The following is a 15,544-nucleotide window of genomic DNA, read 5'->3' as shown; positions in this document are numbered from 1 at the left end:
CGTATTTAGCAAAATATCAATTTACGATTTACGGAGGGTGAGTACAATGAAAACATAGGATTAAAGGATTTTATTTCCGGATAACCAAGATTAGGTCGATCGAAAGTGTACCCGATGCGTTAAACATTTAGGGATTAACCTGCTGATACATAAACGATCTGAATCGTGAAAATCGGATGAGCGATTGCCGAGATATAAAGGCGGCACTCCATCACACCCCCTCCCAAATTTACGAACGGCGCCCCGGGATGGGATATTGAAAATATTATCATCCGACGGATACTACTGGGAGCAAATGGGGTATCAAGGAGAGGGTCGAAAAAATTTTTCAGAACGCTACAACCTACCGCTTTCGAAATATTTGCGATTTTCGTCCGAAAATTCGATCCGGTTAAAAGGTACTAAATTTTCTCAAAACGTCGGTCGCTATAACTTCGGTGTATATCCAAATATCTATCTCACTTGTTCATAAAACTAATAGCGTTGATATTTTCAACGCTGTTGTCGTTTAATATTTTAAATAGGAAGCAATTTTGTTTGTTATTCCAGTATTTCTTAGTAATAACTGCCGTATATAATATTATGTATACTCGTATTTCATTCGCGTTATAAAACCAATAGTGTGTGATCATTTAGCTCTAGTCGGTGGTTACAGTAGGTAGCGCCTACGGTTTGGTGAAATTATGTATTTCAAGCATGTACGAATATTAGACAAAATCTTACCGAAACAGGTTTGGTTAGGGCTATGCGATTCGCAGTTGTTGTTACCTAGCCAATACCTTGCAAAGATCCAACGCAGACATATCAGTACAAGAACCTTTCCGATGATAAATCAAATGATACCGAATTTCTGATCAACACCGGGAGAGATGTAGAAAATACAAATTCAATTAAAAAGACAGGCTCGATTACCTTTAGTCTTGTTCTAAAATGTGAAGGTTTTGTATGAAAGACGAATGTATTGAGGAATAAAGACGATGTAGTAATCTGCAACGATGATATCAAGATAAACGGTACGGGTGAAATGGAAGAGGCGATTGAAAAAGCATTATTTCTCATTTTTACCAAGGTGGATAACAGTCGACATCTGGTTAGCGTTGATGGCTTATTGCTCCGAATTAACGCTAACTGTAAGCGAGTATGGCTGCCGAAAATCGGTACGGATTTGAACGAGACAAAAACTAAACGTTCAAGACTGGAAATACAGACACACGACAATATAATGAAATACAGACACGTCCAAGGCTGGAAAAAAGGTATGAGAAATTAGCAGACTGTGAGGAAGATGACGAAACGAAAGATTTAAACTTTAAAACAGACCAGATAACTGTACACAGTCGCAACATACTGGATATGCTTTTAGACAGTTTTCGAAAAAACTGTTAGAGACGGATTTCCAAACCGAAGCAAATGGAAACTACTCTCTATCGACGGTTTGTTTGTACGCGTGAACAAATACTTTCCGTTACGCGGTTCGACATTCATAGTCCTGCCGCCGGTCATTACAAAAAAGCACGCCGTCATCAACGTTAAAAACAAGAATTATAATAGGCTAGATGATAGAAAGGGAAAACCTCATAAAATTTTTGTTTCTACAATTGTTCTAATCTAAAAATATTGGAAATGAACCAATTTATTAATTAATTTAACATCATTTAATATTTTCAAGAAATAAATAAGTAAAAATAAAGCCCGTTGGTCACGTGACATAAAACACCACTCAGGGCGCATGATATCATGTTTCACAAAAGTCAGATTGTTGTTTATGGGGATCTATGTGGTTTGTTGATTTTGTGCTGCAAAACTTTTTTTTTCGCGTTATACGATTTTCTGTAGTGGTACACAAGTTTTTGAAATGGAAGCAGGGTTCGAAAAAGCCAACAGCAGTAACTTGCCCAAAATTGATGTGGTTATGCTGGGAATGTTTTTCACATCAAAAAACGATTTAGACTCAGCGGAATTCCGAAATATCAAAACTATGTAAGTACACAACTACAAACATTGCCGTATAATTTTTTCGTAATATTAAGTAATTATTACCTCATATTACGGTCTGCTATATAGTATTGTTGGTCAAAATGCGTTATATGCCCACAACGCTTAATAACCCGTCAACCATGTAGATTAGTTAGTTCTTAGATGGCGCCACTGAGGCGCTATATTGAAATAAAAAGATAAATAAACATACTTATAATTTTATTTATTTATTTTCTTACTTCAATACAGTGTTTCAGTGGCGCCAACTAAGAACTAACCGAGTTACTAATTATTGGTCGACGGGGGCTATTAGTGGGCACATGACTGATTTTTACCGTATTGTTTTTGAGGTTAGTTGTCAGAAGCAATACGTATCTCATAAATAAATAGGTATAATAATGGCTAAATTTGATTTTAGGTCCTCAAGAGCATCGTATAAAGATAATGCAATAAGCTACGTGTAGGTAAAGCGTGATGGCAAAATATGTACTCAAATGTAAAATATGCCCGGAACATAAAGTCGTGCGAAATTGTATAGTTTGTTAAATAAACATGTGTACGGTTAAATAAACTTGTTTGGATTGCTAATGGTAGTACTTTCACACTGAGGCACTCACTATACAGTACCTGCAAAACTTGGAATTAATTTTAGACAGTAATTTTCGAAACGTCCGAAACACTCCATTAAGCTTCTAGTTGTTTTGTAAGGAGTGACGTCATACGAGAGGCCATGACAGTTTGGAACGCTTTAGCGGGAACATTTTTAAATCTATATAGATAAAAATGAATGTTTGTCTGTCTACACGTCTCTAATGCCTTCCTAAACCGTTCATCCGATAGCGATGAAACTTTGGGGAACGGTTGGACGCATGCCAGGGAAGGTTTCTGAATTAGTTTGGACCTACTAGGTGGCGCTGTGGTAGATATTTTGAAAAATTGTATTTATGGTCCGATTTGGCTCATATTCAGAATATATGTTACTTACATGGAAAGAAATACCTCTGCAAAAAATGGACCCGCTAGATGGCGCTGGGGTTGAGATATTTGGAAAAATTGTATTTATGGACCGATCTGGCTCGTATTCAGAATACATATTAGTTATGCGAAAATAGAAATTTTTGCAAAAACTGTACCCGCTAGGTGGCGCCGATGTCGAGATATTTGCGAAACAAAGAAAGAAATATATACAAACAGACTTTCTTCTTCTATAGATATAAAAGGCAATGTTCGTATGTGTGTCCGCTATACACTAAAAAACTACTAGACCGATTTACGCTACTGGTCCGATTTAAAAGGAAAGAGGAGAAATGGGGAAAAGAAAAAACAACAGGGAAATAGGGAAAAAAGAGAAAAAAAGTTGAAGGGGAAGAAGGGAAATAGTGAAAAAGAGATAAAGTGAAAGGTTAAATTTTATGAAGTTCCGTAATGTTAATCTTTTTAATGTTTTACCAAACTTTCAATTGTATTCATTTAATGTGTATATATATATATATATATATATATATATATATATATATATATATATATATATATATATATTATATTGATTGTAATCAAATCTAGCAATAGCGAAGCACTGCCGGGTCTGCTAGTTATTTTATAAAAATGCAAAATACATCGTGTAAATGTTCATTTATGTGTTATAATGTTTATATTTTGATAGAATAAACCGTGAGGCATAATGTAAACCCCCCGGTTTCTCAAAAACAGTCAACTAGCCTATTACTGCTTTAAATGGGCTATCGTATACAAACATGTTAAAGATGATTCTCAATGATTGAGCAAGCATTACGTCGTACTTCTCAACAAATATGACTTAAGCATGCTACAATTTCCGGTTGAAGATGGCCAAATCGATAAATTTGAAGAAGCCAACAACGTTTCTGTGAATATATACGTTCTGAAGGAGAACAACCCGGTCAAACCGTTAAAAACCGGCGACGTTGAAAAATAGAACCATTTTGATTTTTTGTATATAAAAAATGAAACTAACTATCACTACTGCTACACATCTTTTCGCGGCTGGTTAGATCGCAGTTAACGCAGCCCATTACGAAATATGCAAGCATTGTTTCTACTATAAAGATGGTGAATGCGATAGAAAAATGAAAGATCACTTACTTCGCTGTATTCACAATGAACCGGTCCACTCTATCATGCCAAAACCTGACAAATACAGCCACCCGCCTGCGTTAAAGTTCAAAAGCTATCAGAACACGAACCCGGTTCCGATTGTCGGGTACACAGATTTTAAGAGCATACTAAACAATCGCGTACAACTCACCTCAAGTAACACGCACACCGAACAATATCACGAACCCATGAGCTGTGGGTTATACTTTGTTGTGATTCCGTCCAAGATGAAATCAAACGAGTTCTTCTTCAAAAGCCGTTATTGTACAGAGGACCCGATACTGCTAAAGAATTTACTAAACAAGTAGCAACAATACCGAATAAAGTGGCTAGTTCGATGAAAACATTGCAAGAAGGAACAAAATTTGTCCGTGCGAGAATGGAAAAACAAACTTCGAATGCGTAAAAGCGATCCGATTTATATATGACTCCAGAACAAGAAACGGCTTTTAAAACGACAAATTGCTGCAACATGTATGACAAGAAACTAGGAAACAAAAATGACTCATATCATCGCAAAGTCGCGAGAAATTCATAACAATTAGTAAAACGATCGCCGATAACATTAAAGTAAAATATGTCGATACTTTTCAATTTATGGCTTCCGGATTAGATAAACTTGTCTCTAAGCTACCCAAACACACCTTTAAGCATTCTGAAAGTTCTTTCGCGCTCAAGAAATGTCGCTGGTAACCAGAAAAGGCGTTTTTCCCTATGATTAAGTCGACTCGTGGGACAAGCTTTACGAAACGGCACTACCGTCTAGATAAATTTTACAGTAAATTGACTGATGCACGTATCACTGAGGGAGATTATACGCAAGCAGTGAGTGTTTTGAATCACTTTGACTACAAAAAATTGGGCGAGTATAGCAATATGTACTTAAAAGTGTGACGTCTTGAACTAGCCGACGTGTTCGAAAACTTTCGCTTGCTTTGTTTAAAAACCTACAATATCCACCCGGCACACTACGCATCCGCTCCCGGATTGGCATTTGATGCGATGCTTTACAAAACGCGGATAGAGCTTGAGCTCCCTAACCGATGTCGATATGTACATGTTTATAGAGTTGGGTATCAGAAGTGGAATAACGAGTTACGTTTGGAGACATAGTGCAAGCAATAATCCATACCACCCGGAAAGCTATGATCCGAATAAACTATGCAAATACATCACCTACATTGACGCAAATAACCTACGGCTGGGTCATGAGTTCCTGTTCACCGCAATCAAATTTTAAGTTGGTTGATGAAAAGGACCATCAAAAAGTCATTGACGGAATTATGAATTACCCAGTTTCTACGATGATCAGCTACATCCTCGAAGTCGACAATGACTATCAGAAAAAAACGCACGATTTACACAACGACCTTCTGCTTTTACCAGTAAACGAGAAACCGCCTGGCTTCAACTAAAGGTTTGCTGACCACACTCGCCTGATAACCATTACGTGTCACGTTACGTTAAAGCAGGCGGAAGCCTGCCGGCCACCGTGACGCGAGTGGTAGCGTCTCGGCCTTTCATCCGGAGGTCCCGGGTTCGAATCCCGGTCAGGCATGGCATTTTCACACACGCTACAAATCATTCATCTCATCCTCTGAAGAATGCCTAACGATGGATCCGGAAGTTAAAAAAAAAAAAAAAATGGGATTGCAGTACATAATGAAGGGCAACAGCATACCGAACGTTGAAGAGGGGGTTAAATAACAGGTTTACGTTTGCGTTTCCGGCAGTCGTGAATAAAAATGTAATAATCCATAAACATACCATAGCGATACCTACCGGCTGTTACGACTTGGAAGATATAGCCGAATATAATCAAATGAAATTGAAAGAAGTAGGCGGCTTCGTGTCATTAAAATCCAACAAGAACACCCTTAGTTCCAATGAAATCTACCGTTTAGGTGGAAACTACCGAAGAACACGGTGTAGGCCCTCTGTTAGGCTTCAAACCTTAACTGATGGAGCCAGATGTAGTGCACATGTCCGAGAAATCCGGTGAATATAGTGCCCGTGAACGTGACCCACGTCAAGTGCAAAATCATACGCGGAAGTTACGCCAATGGCAAACAGGATCGTATACTGCAGAATTTCCCGTCGGCGGATCCTAGCGACATGATCGAAAAGATGCCAGTACAACATACAATGTATCTTCGATACATTTGTATCGAAGAGATACAAATACAACTGACCAACGAGAACGATCGCCTACTGAATCTACGCGACGACCCGTAAGCTTGCGGCTGGAATTGAGAAAAGTGCGATCGTGAATAACGTTTTGTTGTTGTTTTATTTTTCAAACATATAAAGTGTACAAGATATTGATATTAGATGATCACAAGTCCGCACGGAGACTGAAATCAAAAAGATATTGGCTTCTAACGGAGGACAGAAAGCCATATTACAATCCAGGGGTTATAAAATCAAATTGTTAGAAGGTTATAAATGATTTAGAGCAATAATATATGTGATACCAATCCGGGGGCAAATTTTAAATAGATGATAACATTATGGATCCGCTTTCGATTGAAAAATCATACCCTTGTGACGAGTCATTGGAGTACAAACTCTTACGTTCATAAACCGAACGGAACTGATATCGTCTACAAGAACAGCGACTAGATCCACGTACTGATCAATGAGGTGAACGAGTACACTTTACTGTGCAACAGTTTTCTATAAGTGGAAGGATCATTAGTGGATACGGCAATCGTCGCAGAGGACAAAAAGGCTACAAAAGTGCGTTTAGTGAACAATACGGTCGCGTTTATGTTTGACGAAATACGATACTTATTTGAACAGAAAAGAGGTCACTCGGATGACTAATCTTGGGGTAACGAGCACTATAAGAAACGCCTTGTCGCTACGAGTTAGCGATAAGAACACGGTAAGCAATGTAGGTCGGGTCTTCGGTGATGATACGATTCCGCTGGATGAAAACTGATGCTTTTATATTGATGTGCGACCCTCAATTCGAAACATTATCCGAGAGGGGATTTTAAAGGTAACGATTGCAAGATGTACAGACCGTTTAAAATTTTTCAAGAATATTATTACGGTAGGCGAAGTCCATAACCGGCCTATACTTGTTCAGAATTGATGTTCCAATTTTTGTGATAGTTTGCTCTCGTCAGAGATAATATTTAGAGTTGTTACTAAAAATTATGTACAGTAGCAAACGAAATTTTGGGAAAAATTAGTACTTTTTAATCGATCCGAATTTTCGGACAAAAATCCCAAATATCTCGAAAACGGTCGGTCCTTGCGCTCTGAAAAAATTTTTCGATTAACAGTGCGATAAACAGGAAGAACACTTCAACCAAGACATACGAGGTGCGACAATAAAGTAATGAGACTGATTTTTCTTTGCAAGATGTGGCAACCCTGCAGCTTGCGTAAGCACACCATCTTTGACCTTGGTCAATAAGCTACTTCTAGTCCAAGCGTGCCGCTTGCATCAAAGCAGTTTCATCAATGTGCCATTGATGCAACTGCTGAGTCGTGAGCTGTGCTGTAATAAGTGAACACGTGTTTGTGTCTCTCGTCACAGAAATGAAACCGCAAAATATTGCGCAACGGAATGCCATTTCTTTTTGCGTTAAATTGGGTGAAAACGTGACGACAACTTTGGTAAGCTTCAGAAGGCTTTTGGAGAGGAGGTTATGTCAAGAGCTCAAGTTTTTCGGTGGCATAAAATTTTTTGTGAAGGCAGAACGAATGTTGAAGATGAAGACCGCAGTGGACGACCATCAACCTCACGGACAGATGTCAACTTGACCAGGGTGCGTGAAATCGTACGATCTGATCGAAGATTATCCGTGAAAATGATTGCAGAAGAACTCAACATCGATCGAGAAACGGTTCGTCTAATATTAACTGAAGATCTTGGTACGAGAAAGATTTGTGCAAAAATGGTCCCCAAAAATCTAACACAAAACACAGAGAAACACGGAAAAATGTGGCAGCCAATCTGTTAGAGCAAACGGAAATCAATCCAGATTTGTTGAGCCGTGTTATCACTGGTGATGAAGGTTGGTTTTTTCAATACGATCCAGAGACAAAACGCCAAAGTTCGCAATGGTGCTCGAAGTTCGCAAATTTTAGAAAGACTTTGTAAACGAGTTCTTCGTATCCGTGCCAACACTGCTGATAATTGGATTCTGCATCACGATAATGCGCCATCCCATACTGCTCTGTCAGTACAGCAATTTTTAACCTCAAAACAAATTTCAGTACTACCACAGCCACCTTATTCACCAGATATCGCTCCGTGCGACTTTTTTCTATTTCCAAGAGTCAAAATGGCGGTCAAGGGACACCATTTTCAAAGAACACAAGATGTCCAAAAAACTGTGACGAGGCTCTTGGAGGATATTACAGAAGATGAGTTCCAGAAATGTTACCATCAATGGCAGAAGCGCTGGAATAAGTGTGTGCAATCAGAGGGGAACTACTTTGAAGGAGACAACACTAAACATGACTAAAAAAGTAAGCAACATTTTTTTCACATCAGTCTCATTTCTTTATTGTCGCACCTCGTATTACAAATAGAGCTATGTTAACAAGGTAGTTGAATGAATCGATGATGAATGACCAAAAAAAAAATCCATAACATTATAAGAAGATGACAACAGATTATTGAAGATGACAACAGGAAGAAGATGCAAATTATAAGAAAACTCACTCCGGACTTTTATTTTAAATTTTTTTCTGAGATTCTTTGACTTAGAATATAAAATATTCTTTCATTTTGGATGGGGGAAATACAAAAATTTTAAGTAACAATTATGTTTTTTATGTAATTTTCTTTTTTTTTTACTAGAGTGAAACCAAAAACTAATAAGCTATAAATTCTTAAGCTTTAAAAGAAGAATAGATGATAAAAACAATAATTTCTGGGATATTTGTACATAAAAACTGCATTTTACCCTATGCTCCTAACGATCTGCATCTGCAGATTAACCTATTCACTTGAATTACAGAGAATTTTAATAACTACACAAAACTAAACTTGTCTATAACAAAAGATATTCAAAGATCTCTAATCATTCTTTTATCCAATGTCTACTTTCACTGCCCTAATAATGTAATATAACAGTACAAGCAATGTACTTAAAATGCAAACAGTAAATAGTTCATAACCATCATAGTCTACCACTAGTAGAATCTAGACGTACCTCTCTCCATACAGTTTTTTTCTTTCAAAATATAATATTCAATTTATATTATTGAAAAAATACTGCTGTATGACCTTCCACATAAAGCATATACTTCATAATCATTTTATTTGTTAATATATGCAGGAAAAAATAAAAAATATAAAAACAAAAACGAAGCTTAGACAGACCGATTCTGACAAACTGAGCTAAATTATATGTTAATAGTTATCGATAAGTATATTTACAATTTTCAAATATGTTATTTTAAATGTGAAATAAATAAAACAACATTTTTTTGAGGTAGGATGCTTTTTAAAAAATGTTCAATGGTCTTATATTGAATGGGTAATATGGTATTTTATTTAAATATGATGATGTTATTTAAAAATACAAACTTTTATAATGACAAACCAACTAATAAATTTATTAATAGAATGTTTATAATAACTTACTTAAAACATTTCTGTGATCATTTCCACAACTAACGTTGCTCTCCTCCCATCACATCGGCTTACACTATAGCTGTTTTTTTTTTTTTTTTTTTAAATTAGGTAGACATGGATACAATATAGTTTAGAAAGAAAAAAAAATAAATTATTACTAGGACATAACCAAGAAGCAAACAAAACATCTCTGGAATATATAAAACGATTGTTTCGACCGCACATTGTTCTCTATATTGGACAAATGAGACAGAACTTCAAATAAGGAAACAATAAACACTTGAAAGCTCTTCGTAGCAATATAAAATCAACAACTGTATACCACTTCAAAAATACATCCCACATCACAAATCCACCAACACTGACAATAACCTTTTTAATGTACACTATTTATAAAAAAAAAAAAACAAAAAAAACCACCAGAACATTATGAACACTTAACAATACACAAAGCGGACAAAATACAAATCTAACACATTTTCTGAGCATATTTTAAATGTATAATATGCTTAATGTTAACCTTAAATTATCTCATGTCCATTGAAGATGGACTCAAAGATGCTGAAAACATTTTTAAGAGTGTAATTAAAAGGTTTTTATTTTAAAATTTAATTCAGTTTATTTCAAAAGTTTATATTTTTAAATAATTCTCATCACTATCCATCAAGGGCAAAAACATACCAAACAGGATTATGTTTTTATCAAGTAACACTTTTTATAATACAAAAAAACAAAGTACTTTGAGAAATAGCACAAACTCAATATTGTCTCATCCCCTAACAAATTTTAAATTAAATAAAACTCGTTCCTCAAATAAAAAGCGACAAAGTGAAATTATTTTTTTTTAAGTGAAACACTTCAAAAATATAACGTGTCATCAACACTACCTATAATTTTTTTTTATAAAATATTCTAAACTGTATTATTGAAATAACACTTTTAATACAGAAATTGTTATGCCACTAGTTAATAAATTATTATGACTACTGAATAAAAATTTACGGTAATATCTAAAAATAAAAATTGTAATAAAAAATAACCTGTATGACTGTTATAAAGATTTTTAAACTTTTGTAATACATTCTTCAACCGTATTTAAGCCAGTCAAAACTTAAATAACCAAAAAATTCAATTAATTATTTTAAAATATAAAAAAGTGCAAACATTTTACGTCTTAAAACATGACCATTGAAGCTGTCATTTTAATGTTGCTCAACAAAATTTTCCACATTATAAGCAATAAAAATTATAAAAGCCCTTAATAAGAATTAATAATCTACATATCACTAAAAAGATAAATTAAGTAGTACACAATTAATTGAGATAAGAAATGAATGATAATATAATTAAAATTATAAAAACACACTCCACTTAATTAACATAAGAGAACAAATACATGGAAAAAAATCTATGTTAATAAATTTGCTTAAATATATACATAAAATAAAATAATTTTAATTTTTTCTCTACAATAAGGTAATGATAATGAAAAAAACTACAATTAAATGCATCCATTTTCAGCTTGTAACCAGATATGATCAGCTAGAAAATTAACTAAACGCAGAGTGATTCAAACAAAACAAAACTTTAGTAAAAATGCAAAACAAGAAATAAAAGTTCACAATTAATACAATTAAGGTGGTACCCAACATTTCATTAAACATTTTCACCATCTATTTTAAAATGATTGGTTACACGTAGAAAATATGTTCGTTTATAATACATTGAACACAAATAAAGAATCAATTGGCCGGAAGATTAATGTTTCAAAAACAACAAAATAAATGAAACTGCAAAATTATAAACATAAAATAAAAAAATAAAGATTCAGAACTGCTACACTAACAAAAAATGAATTGGTTACCTGTTATGTAAATAACGATATAATTAAGACCAAAGTTCAATATTATTGTTCCTTTTTTTGCACAGATATTATTCTATCAAAGTGAGTATGACACACAAGGACGTTTTAATTGCTATAAAAAAAAATGCAACCTGTTTGCACATAACCTACGAAACCGCTAACATACTACACTGCCCTGAATTACAAAAAGAGAAAATCACGTAACATCATTTAAAAACCATAATAAAATTGAGTACTAACTATATTTCAAATAAAACAAAAAGAACTAAAAGTAACAGGAACTTGCAACCGTCACCCTGTTTAAAAGAGTTTCAGTGGACGTTTACGTTCTTTCACATTGTGCAGTTTGTTGAAGCCAAATTCACTGTAGAGGGCAGCGCTAACCGGCAACCTCATACAGTAACGGTTCCAAAAATAAAATACTGAAAACACCTTTTAAAAAACCCATAAAATCTAAAAAATACTTTTTCTCAATTTTTATATAAATTTTGTCAATCAAAAGTCTTAAAAAATAATTACATATTATCAGTTTAGTTTTTTTTTTATGGATTAGTCATTTAAAATGTATATTTTTATTTCTGAGTAAGGCGTAAGTGTACGTCTATGAAAAGAGTTAACGTTACGATAAAACCATTCGCAAGAAATGCAAAAGTTTTAGGAACATGGTCAAAATAAAGATAAAAAAGGACTGCAGAAAAATGACGTAATGATACTGATAAGGGTACTGCAGGCAGCTGTTAGTAGTACGTACATAATACCTATTGTACTCATTTGCCAAGACGTTTGCGACTATTATTCGTGGAATAATACTTCAACATCAGATTGACATTATGTTGTATCGTTTTTATAACTCAGTATTCAGTTTTAATTAACAAAAATCTCTCCACACAAAACTCTCAAACGGCAATGAAGTTTTTGCTCAAGACAATTTTCTAATTTAAGTTACCTGTAAAGAAAATACAGTGAAACCAAAAGAGGAAATTTCATACAAAATAACAAGAATCATTTAAACTTATCTATATAGTGAACAGTAATGTACAGATTGAATTGAGTACTTCTCTTTTTTTTAAGTATATTCTTAACTATACTGCAAACTAACAGAAATTTGTGGGTTAAGTTTAAATTAAAACTATCTGAAAATCTAAAATAAATTAAAACTAATCTGAAAATATACCTATTAAGTTTTATTATCATCTTAGTACATCAAGGGACAAGACAGTATGAGTGGTTAGTTATTAACATATATAAAAAAGTATACAACAAATTAAATTTTTCAGCTTAATATTAAACAATAAGCAAATAAATTTCCTTTAATAAAAAACAATCAACACGTACACTTTCAAGACAGAAATCCAACAAAGAAAAACATTCTTGGGCCCTAGTAGGTAATCTGGGCGTAATGGTGATTACTATCTATATCACAAAATATAAGAACTCAAAGAGAATTCTCTCATTCCAACTCTAACGCCTAACCTAAGTGAGGTGCCTCTTCTAAGCTCAGTAATTCAGCAAGATTGTATATCTCCAACTCCAGCGGGAAATTGGGTTGGTGATAGAATTGTGTTGAGGGGTGGGGATTTTATACTCTGTGTATGGAGTTTCAATCTGAATGGGAGTTAACTTCACACGGTTTCAGGAAATAAGTTATGGGTAACCATCCAAATTTTACTGTAGAAACTCTATAATTATGTGTGTGGACCCTTAGGTGACAACTGCACACTAGGATAGGGTACTGGAGACCCATTACCACCATGCCTGAAGATTTTTAACACATGAAAAGAAATACAGGTAAATATGGACAGGGTTTTTGGCTTAATTACTGGAAAAACAAATAATGAGAGTTAGAACTTAGAATTCAAGAAAGGTAATTGTGAAAGAATAGAATCTCAGAAACTCCCTGTCATATTATATGGTAAGAATAAAAGGTAAACAACCATGAGAAAGTTCTAGGAAACAATATTTGTGAGATTTTAGCTGCTCATTGTTTGAAGTTTAGACAAGAAAAGGCTTTGGCAAGAAATAGAAGAAAGGCTCTGGCTGTCAACTTCTTCATTAAGAAGTAGAAGAGTGGAATAAAGTAAATAAAGATAATCTTATCACACCTCAACTCACTTAACTATCTGCTTTTAGTTGTTTGACAGATTACTTAACAGATCTACATGACACATAAAAACTGTTTATGAAAACTAAATATTATGAGATTACAAGCACACACAAGCAGATATAAAAGCATTGTCGCTGTCATATTCTTACATAGAATAAATATAAATAAAATATAAACAAATACTTCACATCATATAGATTAACAAAAGCAGAGAAAATAACTCACAAACTTGAAAAATCTAGATAAAATGTGGTCTTCAAAACAAGCAAATCAAATCTTACATCCACATGACACAATTGCCCAATAAACATAATGTCCCTACAATGTATAAACACAATTGTTCTGACAACAGAATGTTCTACGTTGGTCAAATAGGACACATCTTCAAAGAAATAATGACATTTAAAATCCCTTCATAGCAGTAAATCAACATTTTCCAACTATCTCTAAACATAAATCTTAAATACATTGACAACAACCTTTATTTGTCATCCATATTAAAAAGGACCATATTTAACACAATCAAACATTAAAAAACACAAACATACGAAGATATGTACTGAATGGACACTATTTAAATCCAACTCAAATCATCTGCCTAACAAAAAAAAAAAAAAAAAATTCCAGCTATAAAACTGATATGCCTAAGTGAGAACAGCAGCACCAGTTACTAAAAATTATAACAGTAACTGAAAATGTTTTGAAATAAGTTAGTAAAACTAGGTATTCATAAAATATGGTACAGTTTCTTGAAGCAAAAGTTTAGTTTTAAATGATATCAATGCAAGAAATGTTAAGTTCCTTAAACATGATTTCCGCTTTTAAGTGCTGAAACAAGTTTCTGAAAATTAGTATTAAAAGAAAATGTTAATTTTGATGTTACATTCGCTGTATTCTTACTGACAGTTGGTAATGATATTAACTTAAATTTTAAACTTTTGTATTGATAAACTAATGAAATTTCATGATAAATTTTTTTTCAGTCATCTTGTAAACTTGTAATGGTTTCATACCAGTGTCAGTGATATTACTGCCAGATTTTTTTTAATTAGGTAGTTATGTATTGAGAATGTGCTTGAAAAGTGGCTCTGCTTTGAATTATGTCTCTTCATTTAGTTTATCATTATTGTGTGTTTTTGAACATTTATATATTTCATGACATTCAAATCTATTAAGATGCAAGTCTTATTTTGTGTAAGTTTAGAATATAATAAGTTAATATTGATAGATTTGTAATTTGTGTTTATTAGATGGTTAGCAAACAAGATTCAATGTTGCACTGCAGGTCTCTGTGTTTATTATATTTTTGTTTTTAATCGCATTCTGTTTTAGATTTCTGTGGAGCATTATCCAATCATATCAGTTAACTCATATGTTACAGAGGCATTGAATTTTTCTTGTGGTTAGTGTTCTATGTGTACAATTTTTTTTTTTACATTTCTACTTTATTCAGAATTTTTTTTATATATTATATTTTATTAAAAATACAGTAATTATAAATACAGAATTATGTAGTTCCTTCTTCAGTGAAGTTACCAGTATCATTTCTGTTATGGTTGATTTCTTATCCAAGGAAACTTACTTGTATTTAATCGAATAATAATGTGTCTTACTTGTTCATTTAACTGGCTGTTTTGGTAAAAAATCTAGTGTTTATAAATTATATTTTTGTAGGTGTAAATGTATCCTGTACAAAAGGTCACATGAATACATTTAAGGTGATTAGCAAAGTTAATTCTATGGTATGCAGTGCCTGCATGTATTTTTTGTACATGAGGATGGATGTACATTCAATAAGTCCAATTTCATTTAGAGCAATAATTTATCTGTACACACTACTGGGTTGCAGTGTTTTGTTAGTTTG

At 33.6% G+C, this 15,544-nt stretch overlaps 1 protein-coding gene across 2 annotated transcripts in view; it reads right to left on the bottom strand.

Annotated features, from left to right (window-relative positions):
* The window catches only part of LOC142333289 (ATP-binding cassette sub-family C member 4-like), a 164,649-nt gene extending 152,727 nt beyond the window's left edge, over positions 1-11,922 (bottom strand). The window contains exon 1 of one of the 2 annotated variants that reach the window (XM_075380309.1): positions 11,577-11,922. The gene's annotated coding sequence lies outside the window, so the exon portion shown is untranslated. Of the gene's footprint in view, positions 1-9,721; positions 9,740-11,576 lie in introns of those variants that run through there. The other variant, XM_075380311.1, reaches the window with a different exon arrangement.
* Between the last annotated feature and the right edge of the window lie 3,622 nt (positions 11,923-15,544).

Source organism: Lycorma delicatula, chromosome 12 (genome assembly GCF_047948215.1).
Source record: "Lycorma delicatula isolate Av1 chromosome 12, ASM4794821v1, whole genome shotgun sequence".
Lineage (NCBI taxonomy): Eukaryota > Metazoa > Arthropoda > Insecta > Hemiptera > Fulgoridae > Lycorma > Lycorma delicatula.
Note: the sequence above shows the minus strand (reverse complement) of the source record. Positions and strands in the feature narration are given on the sequence as shown.